At 38.7% G+C, this 8,525-nt stretch overlaps 1 long non-coding RNA gene across 1 annotated transcript; it reads right to left on the bottom strand.

Annotated features, from left to right (window-relative positions):
- Nucleotides 1-837: 837 nt before the first annotated feature.
- On the bottom strand, nt 838-1,306 carry LOC128657718 (uncharacterized). Its single transcript, XR_008402121.1, has 2 exons — nt 1,025-1,306; nt 838-947 (listed from the first exon to the last, which is right to left on the bottom strand). It is a non-coding gene; the product is annotated as an uncharacterized LOC128657718 (long non-coding RNA).
- Nucleotides 1,307-8,525: the final 7,219 nt, after the last annotated feature.

Below are 8,525 nucleotides of genomic sequence, written 5' to 3' on the forward strand. Positions count from 1 at the left end.
GGAGATCCCTGAAAACATCATTGATGTAATGCTGAAAAGTTGCAGGAGCATTACATAATCCAAATGGCATAACCAGGTATTCGTATAGGCCATATCTCGTTCTAAACGCAGTTAACCATTCATCTCCCTCTCTTATGCGAATGAGGTTGTAGGCCCCCCTGAGGTCCAATTTGGTGAATATCTTAGCATGATGGAGTCGCTCAATAAGTTCAGGAATTAAGGGGAGTGGATACCTGTTTTTAACGGTAACTTTATTGAGCTCTCTATAATCAATGATCGGACGTAGTGATTTATCTTTGTTTCTAACAAAGAACATACCAGCTGCCGCAGGAGACACGGACGGCCTGATGAACCCTTTTTTTAAGTTTTCGTCTAAATAGCCTTTTAAATGTGCTAATTCAGGTTGGCTTAGAGGGTAGAGATGACCATGTGGTATTACTGAACCAGGTTTCAGATCTATAGGGCAGTCATAGCTACGGTGTGGAGGTAGTGTTTCTGCCTCCCTCTTACTAAATACTTCGGTATATTGTGAATATACTTCAGGTATATCTGTAGTTTGTTCAGCTATGTGGATGGTATGTGTTGAATGGTAACAATTTGTTTTACAATGAGAGGAGTTCAAAGTGACTTTTAGGGTTTTCCAATCTATGGAGGGTTCATGGAGGCGTATCCACTGAATACCTAGAACGATTGGAAAAAGAGGAGAAGGTAAAACATCAAATGACATGTATTCGAAATGGCAGTTTTGAGTGGTAACCATTAAAGGAACCGTGTGGTGTGTTATCGGACCGCTAGCTATGTATGTACCATCCACAACACGAATGGAGACAGGAGAGCTTTTTTTTTTCAAGTGGTATTTTATTTGCCTTAACAACCTCTATGTCTATATAATTCCCATGTGCCCCAGTGTCGAGAATGGCCTCAGAAGATAGGCGTCTACGGTCCCACTGCAAAGAGAGAGAGATGAAACAATAATTAGGTTTGTTCTGCTGTGAGGTAGTACAATTGGTTAGCAGACACTTACTTTTCTTGTTTTTCAGAAGAATGGGGCAGTCCTTGACTGAATGTGCTGGACTAGCACAATAAAGACACAACGAGAGAGTTTTTCTTCTTTGCTTTTCCTCAGTAGACAGAGGACCCCTCAAGAGCCCTATCTCCATTGGTTCCTGAGATGTCCCACCACTGCCTACGGGTACTGCGGAAGTGGGGGTCTTACGATAAGTAGGTTCTGGACCATGGCGTTCAGACTTCCTCTCCCTTAGGCGCCTGTCTATTTGCATAGATAATCTCATCAATGCTTCCAATGTGTCAGGTAGCTCCACTCTGGCAAGAGAGTCCCAGTCGGAATTGATTTTTCAAGGCTACCCTGTTCCATTGAGAGTCCGTTGAATACTGTTTGAACTCAGTAATATACTGTTCAACTGGTTTCGTACCCTGTTTGAGGGCTCTCATCTTTGTTTCTGCTGTAATCTGTGAATTTGTATCAAGGTATAGCTCATCCATGGCCTGAAGAAAGTCTGGGAGAGAGAATAGAATGGGGCTGTTAGATTCATAGTATGAGTCCGCCCATATCCTGGGTTCTCCTCGCAGATAGGAGATCATAGTCAAAACCTTTAAATGGTCGGTGGGATAAGTCTTTGGTTTGAGTGTGAAAGTGAGCAAACAGGCATTTTTGAACTGACGATAAGTTCTTCTGTCCCCAGAGAATAAATCAGGACTGGATATTTGTGGCTCAGGATGAGTGTCTTGTGATGGTGTTTTGTGTCCTATGGAATCTCTAATGACCTTTCTTAGAGTTTCATTTTCTATTTGTAAACTGTTCATAGCTTGACCTAATTGGTCCACCTTTTGTGACAGTTCATAAACCACCTGTGGTAAATCCACTGGATCCATCTTACTGGCTTAGTGATTCTGTAATGAATTAATTCACTGTATCAATTCAATCCTTTGTATGGATCACAACTGTGGATGATAGGTTTTGTATCACTTAGCTGTAAATTAACATATGGATAAATGTTAATTTTAGGGCACAAAGTGAGTTTATATTGAATTCACAAACTTGGATTAATCTGTGAATAGGTGAAGAATCTCTCACTATGTTTATACTTGCAAATAATAAAGTATAAATTTCCACACTGGAAAAATAGCAATGAAGATTTTATGCTGGTAATATAATTCTAAGTACAGCCAAAATGTTTAGGAAACCACTGAGACCACACTACCTGCATATAGAGATTAGCAGGAAAATGTTCTGTAGCAGCAGAGTGTGTGAATCAGTGAGACAGGCTGAGACAGAATGGTAGAAAAGCTGATATGAAATCTGCTTGTAAGCTGAGCCGTCTGGAATAGTTGTGATGTCACTGCTTAGGAATGTCTTGCTGTGAGCAGCTCCGTGTTTGCTGAAACTTGCAATGCAGACTGGCAGTTGAATTAGAGGTAAACAGCTTACCGGGAATTGTAACAGTATCAATCTTGCAAATTGTGACAAGCAGGTCACGCTGTTGTAGTGTCAATAAATCACTTGATAAACTTCAGCAGTAGCGGAGCAGAAGTAGCAAGTTCTGCCTAGGCAGAAAGCAATCCAGTTTCCTTGTAGAAATTCAGGTTAAAGATTTAGGAATAAACTTTCTAAGGTTTGAAATAGCTGGAGCACAGAACATGTGCAGGGAGCTCAGTTAGGTTGATTTCTTAATCACTAAGCACCTGGCTGGCCTCAAGAGTAACTTTAAATAGGGTAAGGGGTTGGCCTGAGTTTGTAAAGGTGGTATAGAGAGATTACAGCCTTTCTGTAAAGGTGGAACAGAATTCCTGACATCCTCCAAGCGGCAGCAAAGTCTTCTTCCTTCCGGCAGCATCTTCCATGAAGCGGCATCTTCAATCTTCTTTCTTCGCTCCGCCACCGCGGAGCATCCATCCCGGCCGACGACTGAACGACGAATGAGGTACCTTTAAATGACGTCATCCAAGATGGCGTCCGCCGAATTCCGATTGGCTGATAGGATTCTATCAGCCAATCGGAATTAAGGTAGAAAAATCTGATTGGCTGATTGAATCAGCCAATCAGATTCAAGTTCAATCCGATTGGCTGATTGGTTCAGCCAATCAGATTGAACTTGAATCTGATTGGCTGATTCAATCAGCCAATCAGATTTTTCTACCTTAATTCCGATTGGCTGATAGAATCCTATCAGCCAATCGGAATTCGACGTATGCCATCTTGGATGACGTCATTTAAAGGAACCTCATTCGTCGGGAAGTCGTCGTGCTGGAAGGATGCTCCGCGGCGGAGGAGCGAAGTAAGAAGATTGAAGATGCCGATTTGCTTGAAGACGTCGCCGATGGAAGAAGACTCTCTGCCGCTTGCTTCAAGACATCGCCCGGATGGAAGAAGACTTCACTGCCGCTTGCTGGAACACATCGCCCGGATCGGATCAGGAGTTCTGCCCTGCGGGGTGAATACAAGGTAGGGAGATCTTCAGGGGGGGTAGTGTTAGGTTTATTTAAGGGGGTTTGGGTTAGATTAGGGGTATATGGGTGGTGGGTTGTAATGTTGGGGGGTGGTATTGTGTTTTTTTTTGCAGGCAAAAGAGCAGTTTTCTTTGGGGCATGCCCCCACAAAAGGCCCTTTTAAGGGCTGGTAAGGTAAAAGAGCTTTGAACTTGTTTTAATTTAGAATAGGGTAGGGAATTTTTTTATTTTGGGGGGCTTTATTATTTTATTAGGGGGCTTAGAATAGGTGTAATTAGCTTAAAAATCTTGTAATCTTTTTTTTATTTTTTGTAATTTAGTGTTTGTTTTTTTTTGTAATTTAGTTTAGTTTATTTAATTATATTTTTAGATAGATATTTGTAGTTTATTTAATTTATTGATAGTGTAGGTGTATTTGTAACTTAGGTTAGGATTTATTTTACAGGTAATTGGGTAATTATTTTAACTAGGTAGCTATTAAATAGTTAATAACTATTTAATAGCTATTATACCTAGTTAAAATAATTAACAATTTACCTGTAAAATAAATATAAACCCTAACATAGCTATAATGTAATTATTAATTACATTGTAGCTATCTTAGGGTTTATTTTATAGGTAAGTATTTAGATTTAAATAGGAATATTTTAATTAATAATATTAATATTAGATTTATTTTAATAAGAGTTTAGTTAGGATGTTAGAGTTAGATAGGGTTATTATACTTAATATATATATAATATAATAACGATATTAACTATGTTAACCCTAATATAATTAGGGTTAATATAGTTAATATATATAATATAATAACTATATTAACTATATTAACCCTAATATAATTAGGGTTAATATAGTTAATATAGCTGGCGGCGGTGTAGGGGGATTAGATTAGGGGTTAATACATTTATTATAGGTGGCCGCGGTGTAGGGGGATGTAGATTGTAGGCAAAAGAGCAGTTTACTTTGTGACAAAGCCCCGCCAAAAGCCCTTTTAAGGGCTGGCAAAAGAGCTGTTACTTTGGGGCATGCCCCGCAAAAAGCCCTTTTAAGGGCTGGCAAAAGAGCTGTTACTTTGGGGCAATGCCACGCAAAAAGCCCTTTTCAGGGCTATTTGTAGGGTTAGACTTAGGTTTAGTGGTAGGGATAGTTTAGTATTTTAGGGGTTAATAATTTTAAAATAGCGGCGGGGAAGGGGCTCACTTTAGGGGGTAGGTAAGGTAGATGGCGGCTGTGTTAGGGGCTCACTTTAGGGGGTTATAGATTTAATATAGCTGGCGGCGGTTTAGGGGTTAATAACTTTATTAGGTAGCGGCGGTTTAGGGGTTAATACATATTTTATTGTTAGGATAGAGAGGGGGGATAGCGGATAGAGGGTTAGACGTGTCGGGCTATGTTAGGGAGGCGTGTTAGACAGTGCGGGTGATTTAGACTTTAGTCAGGTTTTGTAGGCGCCGGCAGTTTCTAACGTGCCGCAAGTCACTGGCGACGCCAGAAATTTGTACTTGCGCAGATTGCTGGTTTGTCAGACTTACGGCACGTTAGCATCTGACGGCGCAGTATATGGGATAGCTCGAGTTGCGAGCTGAAACTGCGGGCGACGCGGGTTCCCTCGCTTGCGCCGCAAACTGCGATCTATATCGGATCGCGCCCCATATATGGGAACGTACTTGAAATATATTTTTCCCACATGAATTTATAGGGATGCCAATAATTGTGCCGCACAGATATTTAACAAATAAAGAAAATGTTTTCATTATGATTCATTGGAATCATATTAAAAATAAAACATAACTTTTATTCAAGTTACATTAAAAATAGAATAAGGCCATAACTTTTCGGTCCCTTAATGGCCCCTTTGTCAAATGTATTGCATTATGGCCCTATTTTGTGCAAAGAGATCTTACACATATAAGTCTTAACCAACACAGTTATTTGTTGGTTAACCAACACAGTTATTTTAATATACTTTTTACTTCTGTGATTGCCTTGTATCAAAGCCTCTGCAGACTACCCCCTTATTTCAGTTCTTTTGATAGACTTGCATTTAGCCAATCAGTGCTGACTCCTAGATAACTCCATGGGCGTAAGCTCAATGTTATTCTATATGGCACCCATGAACTAATGCCCTCTAGTTGTGATGCATTCAGATAAGAGGCGGCCTTCAAGGGCTATGAAATTTGCATATGAGCCTTCTCGGTTTATCATTCAACTAAAAATACCAAGAGAACAAAGCAAAATTGATGATAAATTGATGATAAATTGTGAAGTTGTTTAAATTGGCATGCCCTATCTGAATCATGAAAGTTTATTTTTGACTAGACTTTCCCTTTAAACAAGATAACAAAGATATTGATATGTACCAAAAGAGTTTTTATCATTATTTGAATCCAAAAAAATCTCTGCAACTCATTGCAAACCCTATATCCCTCATGAAATAAATATATTGGCTTCCCCCAGTCTCAATAAAAACCCAGAACCATCTCAGAAACTAATATGTTAATGCAAAAACTAATATGTTAATGCAAAAATGTATATGAAAGTCAAACATATATGTTCTTATACAGTATAAATGTGCTAGAACAAAGTATAAAAAGCATGCAGTGTAAAAGAGCTGCTTAGGTACTCATATCATAAAACAAACTCATATATTATCACATTGCACTTCCTTCCTGAACCAATGTCCCATATTTTGATCACAGTTTATATGCTGATATTATAGTTATGGTTGTTTTAAATCAGTATAAATTCATAATGCACATTATAATAATTGGCATCTTTAGCCCAACATGGTCACTTTTATGGACTAAAGACAGGTGACTTTCTGTAAGGATTCCAGTCCTGCTTTTACTTTTTGCCTCAACTCACCTTCCTCACCTCTACTTAAGGCATTACCCCGCCCCAAACAAGTGCTTAGTTGTTGAGTATTGTTTGCTAAAACCAGTGCTCTGTTTCTTATAAGCTACATTCTTATCAAGAGAAGATTTACTTCTACAACTTTATCATTTGGATTACAAATACCAGCTGCAGTTTGGTCTCATAAAGGGACTAATAACAACTAGTCTCATTCATCCTGAAGTTTACTATTCCAAGAAGTATTAATTTATTTCAACTCTACATCTCTACAGGAATTGCTACTTAACTTCCAACAGGAGGATTCTACCTACTACCGCTACGGTATTTGTATCAAATCTAATTTACCTTGGATACCTAAAGTAACGGCTAATTTAAAATATCATGTTTTCTCTTGAACTTTTCTAAATTGACTTTGTCTCTCAGTTATTACTGTCATTTGCAACGTATGTTTCATGTTAATGATATAAACTTTCTTTGATTCATTTTCATACCGGACAGTAACGGACTTTATGTGACGTCACACAGCTTCACTCATCTCAGCGTGCCATACAGCTCCTTACAACTCAGCGTGTCTCACAGCTCCTATTACACTCACTGGTCTGTGTTCAGATATCCACGCTGCAAGCATTATTCAGTGTGCTGTGTCTCGCAGCAGGTCACGCCCCTGTCAGCACCTGCAGTCTGTGTGTCTCATATCTCTCACGCTTCAGTGCTTATTATAGTGAACACTATCTCTCTCATTTGGGCTTGAGCTATACCAACGTCAAAAGTTGTTATTAATACTAATACTTATTTTTCAGACTCTTAATACTTATATGGTATAACAATAATATATAACCATATAAAGACTTACTGCCTTCCCTTAAAAAAAAAATCACTCTGAGTAAAACAGTCTATGCTGATATAATAGCCTGTACTTCAGTTGTGAAACAAATTTATTTAGACTCTGCAGTTGTGATTCAAAAAATCAAGGAACCTGATATAACAACTAAGCCATAAATAATGGATCCAGCAGAGCTTCCTCTGTTTATAATTTAACACAAAGAGTTGACCAACTTAGTCAAGCCTTTAGAGAGTTACAATTAGAAAATGAAACTTTAAGAAAAGTAATAAAAGACTCTGACCTAGATTTGGAGTTTGGCGTTAGCCGTAAAACCAGCGTTAGAGGCTCCTAACGCTGGTTTTAGGCTACTGCCGTTATTTGGAGTCACTCAAAATAGGGTCTAACGCTCACTTTTCATCCGCGACTTTTCCATACCGCAGATCCCCTTACGTAAATTGCGTATCCTATCTTTTCAATGGGATCTTTCTAACTCCGGTATTTAGAGTCGTTTCTGAAGTGAGCGTTAGACATCTAACGACAAAACTCCAGCCGCAGGAAAAATGTCAGTAGTTAAGAGCTTTCTGGGCTAACGCCGGTTTATAAAGCTCTTAACTACTGTACTCTAAAGTACACTAACACCCATAAACTACCTATGTACCCCTAAACCGAGGTCCCCCCACATCGCCGACACTCAAATAAATTTTTTTAACCCCTAATCTGCCGACCGCCACCTATGTTATCCTTATGTACCCCTAATCTGCTGCCCCTAACACCGCCGACCCCTATATTATATTTATTAACCCCTAATCTGCCCCCCACAACGTCGCAGCCAGCTACCTACAATAATTAACCCCTAATCTGCCGACCGCAAAGCGCCGCCACCTACGTTATCCTTATGTACCCCTAATCTGCTGCCCCTAACACCGCCGACCCCTGTATTATATTTATTAACCCCTAATCTGCCCCCCACAACGTCGCCTCCATCTGCCTACACTTATTAACCCCTAATCTGCCGACCGGAGCTCACCGCTAGTCTAATAAATGTATTAACCCCTAAAGCTAAGTCTAACCCTAACACTAACACCCCCCTAAGTTAAATATAATTTACATCTAACGAAATTAATTAACTCTTATTAAATAAATTATTCCTATTTAAAGATAAATACTTACCTGTAAAATAAATCCAAATATAGCTACAATATAAATTATAATTATATTATAGCTATTTTAGGATTTATATTTATTTTACAGGTAACTTTGTATTTATTTTAACCAGGTACAATAGCTATTAAATAGTTAAGAACTATTTAATAGCTAAAATAGTTAAAATAATTACAAATTTACTTGTAAAATAAATCATAACCTAAGTTACAATTAA

This window comes from Bombina bombina, chromosome 4 (genome assembly GCF_027579735.1).
Source record: "Bombina bombina isolate aBomBom1 chromosome 4, aBomBom1.pri, whole genome shotgun sequence".
Classification (NCBI taxonomy): domain Eukaryota; kingdom Metazoa; phylum Chordata; class Amphibia; order Anura; family Bombinatoridae; genus Bombina; species Bombina bombina.